At 35.2% G+C, this 14,842-nt stretch overlaps 1 protein-coding gene across 2 annotated transcripts in view; it reads right to left on the bottom strand.

Annotated features, from left to right (window-relative positions):
- rbm20 (RNA binding motif protein 20) overlaps window positions 1–14,842 on the bottom strand; it is a 68,622-nt gene that overhangs the window by 39,551 nt on the left and 14,229 nt on the right. The window contains exon 1 of one of the 2 annotated variants that reach the window (XM_028458653.1): window positions 2,538–2,735. The exons of the other annotated variant lie outside the window; for it this stretch is intronic. The gene's annotated coding sequence lies outside the window, so the exon portion shown is untranslated. Of the gene's footprint in view, window positions 1–2,537; window positions 2,736–14,842 lie in introns of those variants that run through there. 2 annotated transcript variants of the gene reach the window in all.

Raw genomic sequence — 14,842 nt, 5'->3', positions numbered from 1 at the left:
ACATGTGCTTCCAATGCCCATTTATGTTTTTATTTAGGCTGTTTTATAATTTAGGAATTAGGGCTGAGTGATATATTGTGCATCAAGTTTTCTATTTTGGCGATATAAAAAACTCCAATATTTCATCTATCAATATATATATATATATATATAAATAATAGCTTATTATGTATCAAAATACTAGTTTTAGGAGTCGCTGCTTTTACTTCTCAGAACAGCATGTAAAGCTTAGTTAGATGGATTTCTGAGTGCATATATTGATCAGCTGTTTGTCAATAAACGTCGACTTACCAGTTTCTAATCACATAATTGTATTTAGTAAGTGGTTGACAAGTGGGTATTTTAGATTTCTTATACACCTATTTTAAAATATAAGGGATACTGGAGCTCGGTTGGGCGGGTGGGACGGCTCGTAGTGGGCGTTAGAAAATTTCCCTTTTTTTCAAATCCAAAACTTGACAGGAATGTTGCTGCTACACAATAAATCTGTAAAAGAGGGAAAAACCTACTCTTTGTCTTTGTAGAAATTCTTAAAATGCCTCAATCCCTTATCATGCCATGATTTAAAAACAGGATCAGTAAATGTGGGGTTGAACCTATGACATGGTGTTAAAGGTGTAGAATTGATACATTTGAATTGCCTCCTAAACTGGAAAAAAATCCTAAGAGTAGAAATCACCACCAAGTTACAAGTAAGACCAGAGAGGTTGATAGAAACAGAGTCAGTTAATAATGCAGAGAGATATGACAAGGGACACGACAGCAACTCCAAATGACACCAGGGCACATCAACTGACCAGTGTGTAACCCTAGATATATTCACTGCCCAGTAATAAAACTGGAAATCTGGCAAAAATGTAAAAAAAAATGGGCAGGCACTGAAAAAAATGAAATAAAATAAATATATCTAAAGATATTGTATTATGAAAACCCTACAAGCATTATGGGGACATGTGCAGGAAATGTACAGGAAAATTTTTTTTTGCAAATATCTCAATAATACAATTGACAAAACCATCCATAGTATATTTTTTAAATTATACTAATTAATTGTTTTATTTTCTCTAACGCTTTAAAGTTTTCTACATTCATCTGATTTTAAGGAAAGACCCAATCATATTAAGTCCATTAAATATTATTTGAAGCTGCTAATCAGTTTAAATATTTCAAAATGTACCACATGTATGTATATCTTGGTCTGTATAAAATCTACAAAAATCCAATTTTACAGTAAAATTGAGTCATGCTTAGATCCAAATGTTTTTTCTTAATATAGATTAAAGACGTTTGTTGCTGCATCTTCTACAAAAACAAATCCACTTATTGGTGAGTTTTATTCTCTTTTTGGGTTATTCTCTTCTTTATATATATATATATATGTTCATATATATATATGAACATAAAACCAGTACCAGTCTGTCACACCAGTCTGCTGCAATACTTGAAATCACATTAAAGAGGGGGAAAAAAAAAGAAATAAAAATACCACAAATGAAATTGAAAAACTCTACATAAAGGATGATTAATATAAACAGTGGACAGATATTATTTTAACCAAATTCAATCCCACTGTATTTCTGTTGTGATGAATGTGGCTGTGATGTGTTTATGATGTAAATTACACTACAACAAAACTAAACACATCACTTTTGTTTTTGCTCCCATTTTGACTGTAATAAAATATAAATGTTGCGTTGTTTTATCTCCGTATGGGACTAAATTACTGGTTCTTTTAAAGAGTAAAGCCCCAAAAATATATCCCATTCAAGATTTTATAATCTTTTACCATGATATGATGCTTTTACTTATACATACAAACAGCATAAGGTTACTGTAATTCTCTGTTGAAGCTTGACTGTTGAAAGTCACGGTCAGGGACAAAAAAAAAAAACATTGACGCTCAAAACAATTTTAAACAATTTAAAGGAAATTTGTGTTGTAAAAAAAGGGGAACACACACACACGTCTGATTAGAAATAAATAAAAACAAGCTATAGAATTATATTTACCAGTATTTAGTACATTAATATACTATTATTGTGTTAATAGTACCACTGCTGATTTAAAGTAATGTTTTTTTAGTTTTTTTTCAGGACCATTATTAATAATAAATTAAAGAGCAGATTGAAATCTTTCAAATATTTTACACTGCTAATTTTTTAATTTATTTTGTATTAAGGAATTAATTCTCGATTGTAGATTTGATTTCAAACTTTGGTCTACAAATGACAATAACAACAGTGGTTATAAGCATTGTGTGTCTCCTTTAGAGAACAAAGAGGTCTGCTACACTGGAAGACACATTGTTTTCATACCTCGAGCTCGATCAAAGACAGCTCAGCTGTCAGAGCAAAGGACCCCCATGGACCAATCTGACCCTCATCAGAGGAAGTAACAAATTAGAGGAAATCCATCCACAAAGCCTGTGAGGTCTGCTGCGATCCCACAGACAGCAATCAATCCTCCGCTCTCTACGGCCAACAGGCCACTACGACAGGCTCATGAGCTGGAAATCACACACGAGCAAACACACCAACCTCTGAAGAGTCAAGTAGAGGAGGTCCACGTTACACCTCTGTCACCCTGCACTGATCCTCCATAGTCTGACCTCCACAGGGCGTCTTCACCCCCCTAACGTGAGGTCGTTCACGGGCAATAGCATCATGGGTTGTGCTAGGCAGCTTGTGTGTGTGTATGTGTGTTAACCATACAGGCAGGGGCATGGACGCTCGTGATGAAAAGTCACAAGTGGTCACTGAGTGTCAGTGTGTGTGTGTGTGTGTGTGTGTGTGTGTGTGTAGGCAGAGGTTAAGTAACACACACGCACGCACACACACAGAGTAGTGTTTAGAGCGAGGCCTTTGGGTGAAGCTGTGCAGTCGAGTATTTGAAGCTCAGGAGGTTCAAAGAGGAAGAAAACTGTCTAAAAGTGAATATGATGATGGTGTGAAATGATTTTGGATAGGATGTGTGTAACGTGTACATAGAAGCTGGCGTATTAGATTAAAACATCATAAAACATTGTTTTCTTACCTATTTGGACATAATTTAGATTGCAGGGTTTTAATCTGAGTTTTAAAACAGAAAAAGATGCACAGAGTTCCCTTTAGTAACGAAAGACAAACAACTGATGAATATAAGTTTAAAAGTGTTGTCTAGACCAGAGATTCTCAACTGGTGGGTCAGGGACCTATACTGGGTGAGTCGCGGACAGATAGTCAAAAATAAATAAATACATAACGTCTCTCATGTTGGACTTGTCTTTTATTTTGAAAGGAACTTCGCTTTTGACAGGCATGCTGTGAAATGCATGTTGCACAGGTAAATATATAGATTTATGTTTTAAAAAAGATTATATATGTGTGTTTTTTGACAGCTTTTTTTGTTCTCTTATGATTTATTTCCTATTTTTTGAAGGTCCATACCATGCAATAATTATAGAATCTAGTATTATTTTCCAATGTGACTGTTTTTTTAATCATATAAATGAATCACCTAATGTGAAAAGGAAAGTACTTTCCAGGAAAATAAATAGATATACTGTAACTTTGACATAATAAACACTAGTCTTGACTTATACTCCTAAATAAATGTGTATATATGTTAATCAGAGTTGTGGTTTTTTTTGCTGAAAGCTGAAATTGTACAGACAACATATAATGCATAATGCTAGTAGTTTATTTTAGGAAATGTAAAGACAAAAAAAAAAGATAGATATTAAAAATATAGATATAAAAAAGATTTTTTTTTTTTTAAATACACAGGAAAAAACAAAACTTTAAATGCATGACCAAAAAGCATGTATGTATTATTTATTCATTATTATATATCTTTATTATTATGCAATCATGATTAACTACCACTATTTATTCATTAAAAATGTGCTTATTGATGCATTCATTTCTATAGTAAAGTATACACTTATTACCAAATGTTGTTAAATATAAATACACATTTATTTATGCCATTTTAACATATTATATTATAAACATATTACATTTATGTAAACGTGTACACATACAAACCTGACGAGTTACAAAAATAAAAGGTGAATAAATGAATGAGTGAATAAACAGGAGACAGTAATAGTCATATATTCTTTGAGAATATAATGTCAAGTAACCTTAACTGCACAGATATTATCGTGTGTTCTTTCTTCTTCTTCTTTTATTTTTTGGCAGCTCAGAAATAAGAACTTTAGCTCAGCTCACAAACATTCAGGAGCTTCACTGATGGATTTACAGTCGCTGCATCTGTTAAGTTCACAGCCTGATGGCAAAGCCAGAACAAGCCGCTGTTTATCCAGCGACACCAACAGAAACACTGCACCGTAATCATATGAGTTCATAACTAAAAACAGTCTCTTAAAATGTTTTCATAATGTTATTCATTTTAAAGATGAGCCTACTTTAGTCAGCTGAGGTAAACGCTTCCCTCTGCATTTCTGACCATATGTTCACACAACTGTTAAAAGGTGAAGAGAAATCAGCTTTAGATGTTTTTTTTTTGTTTTAAACATTTAAAAATTATACTAATACAACTATTATTTCTTATTTATTTAAAAAAAAAAAAAAAAGATTATAACGTCAAATATACAGTTATGAAGAAAAAAAAGTTACCCTTCTTATTATACCAATCTCAAGCTTAAGTTCATGACTTTTATAGAATAATTTATAGGGCTACTTCGTGACATTAGGTATATCTAGTTCTATTTAAATGCTTTCAATTGTGCTGACGTGTTTGTTTATTTGATAATAACATTTCTATTACAAGCATCTGTTTCAAGACTGAACGATACTTAGGTAACTAGAATAATAAGAAAAAATAGATTACTAAGCTATCATTTAATAATAACAATAATAATAATAATAATAATAATAATAATAATGGAATAAAAGAAAACATTAGACTCTAATATGTGAGATGGTAAAAGTCTAAGAGCCATGTGAGCTCTATTATGTAACAACCCGAAATGTTATTTTTTTAAAAAGGAATAAAAATAAAATAAAAATGTAAAAACTGCTCAGTAATGTAGACAAAAGTGCTGAACCTGAAATATAATTAAATAATTTAATAAAACCCAAAATTTTACACCTGGTTGATAATGTAACAAGATGCTCAGCATCATGCCCAAAACGTAAACACTTATATATATATACTAGCTAAGGGGAAAAAAGTTACCAAAAATTTGAAGGTTCTCCAAAAGGCTTTATTATTATAATAATAATGATTATTATTATTATTTTATATATACAGTATACACACACATTTATGCATACAAAGTTGCGTATGGTACTACTCTACATTGAAGCAATAAGCCCTTTAAGTAATTTGTTAAAAAAAAAAACCTTTTACCTGCCTAATAATGTAATAACAAATCCAAAATGTAACACTTTTTTAGGTTTTCACATTGTTATTATGGGCTTTATTTCTTTTCTTTTTTAAATTTCTGACAGGCCGCACAGAAAAAGGGTTAATACTATTCCGATTTAATTGCAGTCAACAATACCACACAAAAAACAAAATTAAAGCTCCTTCATGTCTTTAGGGGGCAGCAGGTAGCACAATTATTACAATATTTTTGGTAAGGACATAAATATCTGACAATGAAAAATAACAATATGGAAGTGAGCAGATAAAGAGGCTAATAAAGGTGTCAGAAACAGGCAGGAACTGTGAAGTTAAAGTACGACAGTCAGTCAATATAAGACAAGCTGTTTGTAATATTTATATCATGTTATACAATACTTTAGCATAAAAAATGACACATTTTACCTTAACTTGGTTAAAATGTGCAGGTTCCGTTAACATAAAAGGTTGAAACATATTTTAGGGATGAATTGTGAATATGTTTCCTCTAGATGGCGCCCTATACTTCACATGGGATGTGACAGCCTGTCAGTAGAGAGCACCCAACCCATCCCCTCTCACTAGAACCAACGTTTACATCTTTAGGTGTTGGGAGACGTTGGGTGAGTCATAATTAAATGTCACATTGGAGCTGTTGAAAATAAAAGCGCTCCAGAATCCACTTCTCTCATGCCTCATGTGGAGCTGACATTTACACAAAGCCGTTGGATTAGTGGGTAAACTCAGTGGAGTCGCTAACAAGAAGCTAAACCTATGCAACCCACAGGCTTCCTAATAAGGCCTAAACATTTACTGCCATTCCACAGCCTTAATTTAACTTTTCAGCAAATGAGACACGTTGCCACCGCCTGCATGGTCGACACATATCCACCATCGGGTCATGAAAGTCTGTTTCTTGAGAGCTAAGTATGAGCAATGAAGCAGGCTCAGCTTGCCCCCCTCTCCACATTTGGCTGAGTAGTAATGGGAGGGGTAGGTGATTTACAGCCCCCCCACCCCTGTAATGGGTGAGGTATCTTGGCAGCAGAGGAGACACGAGGTCTGGCCCCTGTCGACCCTCATAACGCCCGTTCACCCTCTCTTTGATTCATACCATCTTTCTATACCCTGATGCTAGTAAAATGGTCAGATTTATGCAGCAGAGCAGCCACAGGCTTTTATGAAGCATTATCAGAAGACAAACCCACATTTGTGAGGTCACTGGAAGCCTGTGCACAAGGCCTCGAAGCATCACGAGCTGTGTTTCCATTACCCTTGGAAATGCGTAAAATCTAAACAGCACAATAAAAACTGGTTATGGAACCACCTGAATTTTAAAAAAAAAACACTCAAATATCACTAAAAGGTTTTTACACTTTCATGAGGAGGAATTTCAGACGTTTCGATATTGAAATGTGTCGCTATGGAAACACTTTTTCTGTAAATACACACCTCAAAACATGAAGTACTTGGTCACATGACCACTGCTTTCCGAGAAAACATTTATTGACAGTTCAGTTGGTGCCATAGACTGTAAAAAGAATGGACGGGACAAGCTCCCCGGTGGAGTGAAGCATCCCGACACCAGTGGGCTCACATGCATAAAGAACCATTTTACAACACTTCTCATATATACATGGTAGCAGCAGGTGATCTTGTTTCAAGCATTAGGTCAGTGTAACATGGGATATTAGGGTCACAGAAACCTAGAGGTCAAGTGGAACCTTCTGACAGGACAGCTGACGCCCAACTGCAGACTTTTAAGAGCATTCCAACAAATGTGACCCTGACAAGGAAAATGACAATTAGCCTTCAAAGTAGCACCGACAAAAGCCCAGTGTGGACTTTAAAAGAACACCTGTCGGGGAAGAAATCAAATAAAAGTGCACACTTGCTGGAAAATCACAAAAAGAAGTCCAAACATAGAGCTGGGCGATATATCAAAAAAGATACATTGAGTTTTCTATTTTGGTGATATAAAAAATTACAATATCGTAGGGGTGGGCGATATGGGAAAAATATCATATCACAATGTTTTCTTTGTGAAATCACGATCACGATTTTAAAGTTATTTACCAATAAAACAAACCAAATCGCCTAATGAAAATCATCGCCCTAAACAAAAAAAAGGAATAAAAGATAATTTAGGACAAGGTAATTATCAATATTTTTTTTTAAATTGTATGTATACAATTTATCAAACTGGTTCGTAGTACAATTAACATCTAACAAAAAGGCTGACATGTTATTTTAGTCACACACAGTCTTTTTACTTTGTTTAACTAAAGTGGTGTAGCATTAGCATTAGCAACACAACAAGGCAGCGTATCAGTCTAGTGATTTATATTTGTTATTGAGGTAACACAGTCATATTAATAAAATCCTACTTTAAGCAGTGTTTGAACGCCTCATTTCACACAGTTTAGACAAAGTTGTTTCTCAAAACAGCATGAAAAACACAGTTAGATGGATTACTGAGTGTATTCTAACCCAGACCTTTCCTAGAACAAGTCACACTACAGAACTCACTCACATGTGCTGTCCCTTAGAAGAAAAAAAGACTAAAGTGGCACATATAGTGCAGCTGTTTGTTAATTTAACCAAAAATGGTGTTTCTGGTCAGACTTCATGTGAAAATGATCAATATTTATATCGTACATTGTCATTTCGAGAAAAAATATTGAGAAATTAGTGCAAAGTAAAAAAAATAAAAAAAAATTGACATGTAGCAGAGCAGCTCTCAAGTGCCTAACCTTTTATCAACACCGCTATCGGGTTTAGTGTGTGGTTAGGTTTGATGCGCGCGTGCTGACAAGAGAATAGAAATGTCTTCTGATGGCCTAGGATTCGCTGATATTGAGTGGTGATGAGAGCTGCAGGTCAGGTGACTCATTCCCTTTGACTTTGAATCTCATTATTGTCTCTTTGATTCACCCAATAAATGCAGAAAAGCTTCATATTTAATTCTTTGGAGTTAAACTAGAGGTAAAAAAAAAAAAAAAAAAAAAAAAGATGTGGGAGAATTGTATTGGCTTTGACCAGGTTTGGGCTCAAATATAATTTTAATGGCGTAATTGGTAATTAATTACAATTATGATGTAATTATAATCGTAATTGAAAAAAATCTATTGCTCTTGTAATCATATATCATATTTGAATTGTAATTGAGTTCAGATAATTGACTTTGTAATTGTAATGGTCATTCAATAAAAACTTTCTATTACTATTTAATTCAACGCAAACCTAGTGATAAAGAAAGTTACAATATTGCCTATATATACAGTATATATATACATACAGTATATATATATATACAGTATATATATATATATATATATATATATTTATTTATTTATTTTATTTTTTTTAATGGCCTATTTTGTATTAAAATACTCATTTGAGGAGTCTCTGCTTTCACTACTTCTCAGAACTGCATTAAAAGCACAGTTAGATGGATTTCTAAGTGCGTCCTAACCCAGACCTTCCCCTAAACAAGCCACACTACAGAATTCACTCACACGTGCTGTCCCTTAGAGGACAAAAAGCCAAAAGAGGCTCATATTGTGCAGCTGTTTGTTAATGAATGTGTTTGTATGGCCTTTTGAAAAAGCCTATAATTGTCCTTAGAGAAAAAATATTGAGATATGAGTTTTGGTCCATATCGACCAGCCCTACTGCTCATAGTTATTTACAGCAGTTCTGTGATCAATAACAGAAACACACATGTGTTCCTAATATACTGTATTAGCATTCACTGCAGCCTTAGGTTATTCATTAAGTAACATGGTGTTGGAGCAGCTGCACAGGACAGGAGTCTTCCCCCTCTGTGGTCAGCAACATCATGGCTATATTAGTGCACTGGGTGACGTAGAGGATGATTCCCCTCGCCCCTCCTTTCTGCCCTGCCCTCCTCATTTTCAAATCAACGCCCTGCTCGCTCCGTCCTGTCACACCTCACTCCCACTCTTTCCCCGTCCAAAGCAAGCACTGCATTTTACCATCTGTCACTGCTGTCATGCTCATAAATACCAGTTGTGAGCCACTCAGTGCTGTTGCTTTTTTCTTCAAAACCTTCAAACCAGTCAAAGAAACATCTCTATCTGCACAAACACATGTCCACAGTCTGAATGGGAAGCACATACTGATTGGTATGTCCTTCAAAAATTCATAAACAGATCAACATTTCATGCCAACTCATTGAATTTAGTCTCAAATATAAATCCTAAACACAAATGAGGAATAGCATTTTTCCATCTTTGATGCTGAATAATCCGGATGATAATCATGGGGTGCTGCAGTGATGTCAGTGCACTACAATTAACACATCACAGTCAATCAGATGCAGACATTAATCCTACAAATAATTCGCACACCACTGTTTTCTTTATTCAAATACTGTATTTTTTTTTTTACTTTTTTTTTATCGTAAGCGGAAACATCCAACCATGCTACAGAGAACATGCAAATCCCACTCATCCCTTAATTCTTGGCAGTGTTGCAGTAAGAGTAACAACAAACCATAACCATAACACTCAAGTGTGTAGTAGATCATGTGGATTCCATTATCTGACCCCTGAAGAAAAAAAAACATCTAAAAATGTTGATAAAATAGATAAAATAAATATCTGCCCTGAAAGTAGATTCCAGGTTCGGCAATTATCAGAAGAAATCCAGAAAGATTAATATTTTTAAAAAGCCAAAACCAAAATATGTGTGTGTATGATCTGTGAAATTCTGCTAACTTTAGTGTTAACTTTATGTTTAAAGTTGACACTAAATTTCTATCACCTTAAAGCTGCAGTATGTAATTATTTTTTTTTGCATCATTTATTTAAAAATCCATAATCAGCTTTGAGCATATATATTGTAATCCAAAGTGTTTTGAGTGGACAGTGAATCTCATCTCCTTCACCTGGCTCTGTAAAATTAAGTTTATGAATCCAGGTGCATGAAGCTCCTGGGATCTGGATGTCAGCAAAACAGAGGTTTTTCTACAATCGCGTGTGCTCCATGGGCTGTTTTGGGCGTTACTATTGGCTGCTCGACTGAAGTGAGGCAAGTTCACGTACCCTCGGAGAGAGGATTCTACAAACTGCAGCTTTAATCTATCATGTGTCTGTGTGATGTCATTGCAAAACAAGATATGAATGCAGAAGTTTTGATCAGATGTTCGTACAGGAACAGACACATCATAAACATGTGTTTTCATATTGTAAATATAATTCAATTTGGTCATATAATACAGGGGTTCTAAACCTTGGGGTCAGGACCCCATTTGGGGTAGCGAAACACTGAGAGAACAAATTGAGCCCATTTTTGCTTATTTTTACCCTTTTCTGAAACTATACCAAACTTGTCATATTTTAACCTATTTTCATCACTTTTTCTTGCCATCTTTTTGCTCCTTTTAATGTATTTTTGCTACATTATTTCAATTTCTGCCACTTAGTCAAATTGCAAGACTTTTTCTGCACATTTTTCCACTTACAAGACATTTTCGGCACTTATAAACCCTTTCCACCACATGTGTTCGTTAGATAGACTAAACGCAGAGTTTGGTTTATAATTTTGCAAATACATTTTGAAGATTGAAGTAGAAAACTCGTCAAGCCAGTTTAATAAGGATGGATGAGGGGAATCTATTACATAATATGCATGACTAAATTGTAAATGAATTGCATAGTTTGCACAAGTTATTATAAATCACAAAATCGGTTTGCCGATCTATATTGTAGAAAAAATTAAGAATTAGGTTGCGGATCTATCAGGACTGATTAATTATAATTATTGCTCGATATATTCATATCAAATATTAGAAAAAACAACAAGGTCTTTAATACTCTCTTTAATACAGCTGGATCATGTGGGAGATATTGGAGCAATGACAAAACACCAGTCGACCTTAAACCCCAGATTAGTGACAACATACAGGTTAAAAATACTAAACAGTAGATAAGACTTGGTCTCCAGAGAGGACAGCAGACAAACCCTCACACCACAGGAAGGCAGAAATATAACGCTGTGCTATCAGAGCGTTACGTACACATCAAACAAGCTTAGAGCTTTGTTTACTCTGCATTCCTTGAGCCACAGAGAACTTAATGATTTCCCTCTGGTAGATCATGATGCTCTAATATAAAACGTAAACAGAATAAATTGAGCCCAGTGCTTGTTTAATGGCAGCTTCTCCCAACAGGGTTAAATCAGCACCAACCAGCTGCTTTTCCACATCCCTGCGGCACAATTGATTAGCTTGGAGGCTAAATCACAGTTAGCTCTTCAGTCAGGATTCTGACCTCATGATGACAAACAAACATCCTCAGGGTCCCTTTCCTTATTATTCAGGGCATTTCAGGCAGTCATTAGCATGCCTGGTTTTTAATCTGCTCCTTGAGCTGCTGTTCATGACTTCTTCTCTTGATAGAAGAATAAAGTGGAATATAAGAGCTCCAGTGACGTAATGCAGCGGAGCCGCATCCAGTGGAAATTGGGGGGGGGGCTACCCCTCTTTAATCTGTTACTGTCCACCTCCAACCATATGTGCACTTCCTCTACTTCACTCTCTCTATATTCTCTGTCTTTCAATGCACCCGCACATAACAAAACACCCTTACACACACACACACGCACACACACACACACCTCCTGACCTAACACTCACTGATAGCAAGAGTAGCCGATAGCTGGAGCCAGAATTAGGACACCACCCCCCAGGCCAGCCTCATATCACTGTGTTAAAAAAAGTTGTAATTTCTGTACAAAACAGAAAAGATACAAACGCACAAGAAAGTATTGACTTTACAATGTTAATGTGAAATATTATTCAGTGATTGTTTCTTTTTGACATACTACAATTATATATCCTTTAGGGGTGTTGAAAAAATCAGTTTGGCAATATATCGCGATATTACGTCGTGCGATTCTCGGATCAATTCCAAATGCATCAATATTGTTTTGTTTTTTTTTTCTATTTTAATTTTTGAATTTATCTATTTATTTTTTCCTTTTTTTTTAACCAGGAAAGTCTTTTCCACTGCACTACACATTGTAACTGCACAAAGAAACTTTACGATATTTGCGAAGGCCTCACATATTTATATCACATGATGGCAGTCATTTTTGACTGTTATTATTGTTCAAATGTTAAACTCTGCGGCCCACTTGAGATCAAACTACTTCACATTTGGCTCCTGAACTAAAAATAGTTTGACACCCCCGTACTATCACATAAAGACAATGAAATACATTTACATATCGAGCTTTTATTGTGACAAATTATGTAGAAATTTGAGGCGTATATAAATACTTGCGTGGCCCTTAGTGGAAAACATTTCCAACACCTTGGTTTAGATCAACACATCATTTTGTGACAACTTGAACTCAATTGTTTTGCCTTTCTGTGTATTAGTGAGCACCACCTGTGTGTAATCGATGCTCAGTGATTTCCTGTGTGGTGACCCTCTCTCCATGTGGTGCTGCCAGCTGTTGGTGCTGCTCTAATGCAGCGGAGCAGCAGAAACTCACAACAGGAAGGATGTACTGTATGTATGACCGAGACACCCAAACTCTCCCACTGACTAAACTGTAGGACAACATGCATTCAGTACATACTCCAAATTCACTTCATTAAACACTGGGGTGGGAATGTGTAACGATACACTGAGGGCTGATGCAATCTCAAGGAACAAGACATACAGTACATGTCTCGTACAAGGACTAAGTAATCATTATATTTATATGCAGATCTGCTTGATAGATATATCAAAATGAGTTTGACGTGTTGTCAAACTCAGCTGTTGTCTTGTAAGAATGTGAGTATATCTAAAAATGTCCAATAAGAGTAAACAGCGAACCAAAGCAAATGCTGTAGTATCAAAGCATACGAAGAACATTGCTTTGTCTCAGTAGGAGGAAGAAATTGATCTATTTTTCTTTTTTGTGCTTTGTTGTTGAACATTTTAAAAATGTTGGATGTAAAGCACAAAAGCAGATTTTTCCTGTAAATATACCGTATGTATTTCTGTGCCATGTTTCCATAAAATCTCTACAAGTAACATCCTGAAGTTTTTCAAATGAAAGTTATTTTTAAGTCCATGTAAATATGGAAAACGTACAAGGAAAAGACAGACAAATGAAGGAATCATTAATCAGAAAGTCAGCAGCAAAATAACTGAAGAAAAAACAAAGTAGAGGAGACAGGAAAAGGTCTACCGAACGGACAAACTTAAGCGTCTTAAATAGCTGAGAGTAGGACATCAGGAGACGGGCTACACAAGACTGGCACTTTAATCACTAAACTAAGACCTTGAGTTTCTAATCTATCCTGTTTTCATTCATGTTTTTTGGTCTCTGAGATCCAGTGTGTTTTTAACAGTCTCAGTTTTATACAACAAGGAAAAAAAAACCAGAAGTAACGGGACTCAAATTTGCATTCTTCTTTAACAAAGGTAGTGACAATAAAATCCGTGTATCATTCATTCATTCGTTTTTCATTATGTAACAAAAACACAAAAAAAAAAAACTCACTATTTGATATTTGTTTCCAAAACCAAAATAAAAAAACGGAAAACACCTTGTTTTTCAAATTCAAGCTCTTTTGCTTCGGTACAGAAAACGAACACCTTTATTCATTTTCTCCATTACCGATTTGCCAAAGTACGTGACCCGGAAGTGCAGCGTTACACGTTCCGAGATATCTTTAGCTCTGCAACACTTAAGAGTCTCTAAATCCTCCGAAATGTTCGTGAGGAGGTTCTGTACACAACACCAGGTAAAGCGAAAAGGACACATTTCAGATGCACAGTTGGAAGCACCAATCTTGTCATGCCGAACTGCCGTTAGCATAACTGTTAGCGTTGGATGAGAGTTTACTTCCGATACACGGATTCAATAACCACCTCTACATTAATGAGTAAATGACACAAAGCCCAACAGAAATAATATCTATTCAACAAATTCAAATATGTCCTACAGAACACATGGCAACAAAAACACAAGATGTAAACAAAACATTGCAACTCCAAGTTTTGCACAAGGCACGATGTAAGCTAAACTATCTCATTACTCTAATATATTCATGATGGCAATTTTCTACTGATCAGCAGATTTCTGCTGATTTTATTTCAAATTAATCATTTCTGAAAATCGTCTAAATCCATTGAGAACATTTTAGGGGGGGATTAATTTATCTTTATTGTAATATATAATTGTGTAATCAAAGTCATCTCGTGTCAAATCAATCTCTCATCGTCTTCTCTGTGAACAAGAAGCTTAGTGTGGTTGTTAACTCATTGGCTGCCAGCCATTTTCAGAGCAGCCAACCCCACAACACTGAGAAAGGGCTTTTGATGGTAAAATAATATTTTTCACCTGCAACCAGCAGCTCGATTAGGGAGCATCCTTAGCATGCTTTTCGGCTGCTTTTTTAGGTGTAACACCTGTCTGCTTCCTTGATACTCCTACTCACCATGATCACCATCATCTCCTCCAACAC

Source organism: Gouania willdenowi, chromosome 1 (assembly GCF_900634775.1).
Source record: "Gouania willdenowi chromosome 1, fGouWil2.1, whole genome shotgun sequence".
Classification (NCBI taxonomy): Eukaryota; Metazoa; Chordata; class Actinopteri; order Blenniiformes; family Gobiesocidae; genus Gouania; species Gouania willdenowi.
The sequence above is the reverse complement of the archived record's forward strand: the minus strand, read 5'-3'. Positions and strand labels throughout refer to the sequence as shown.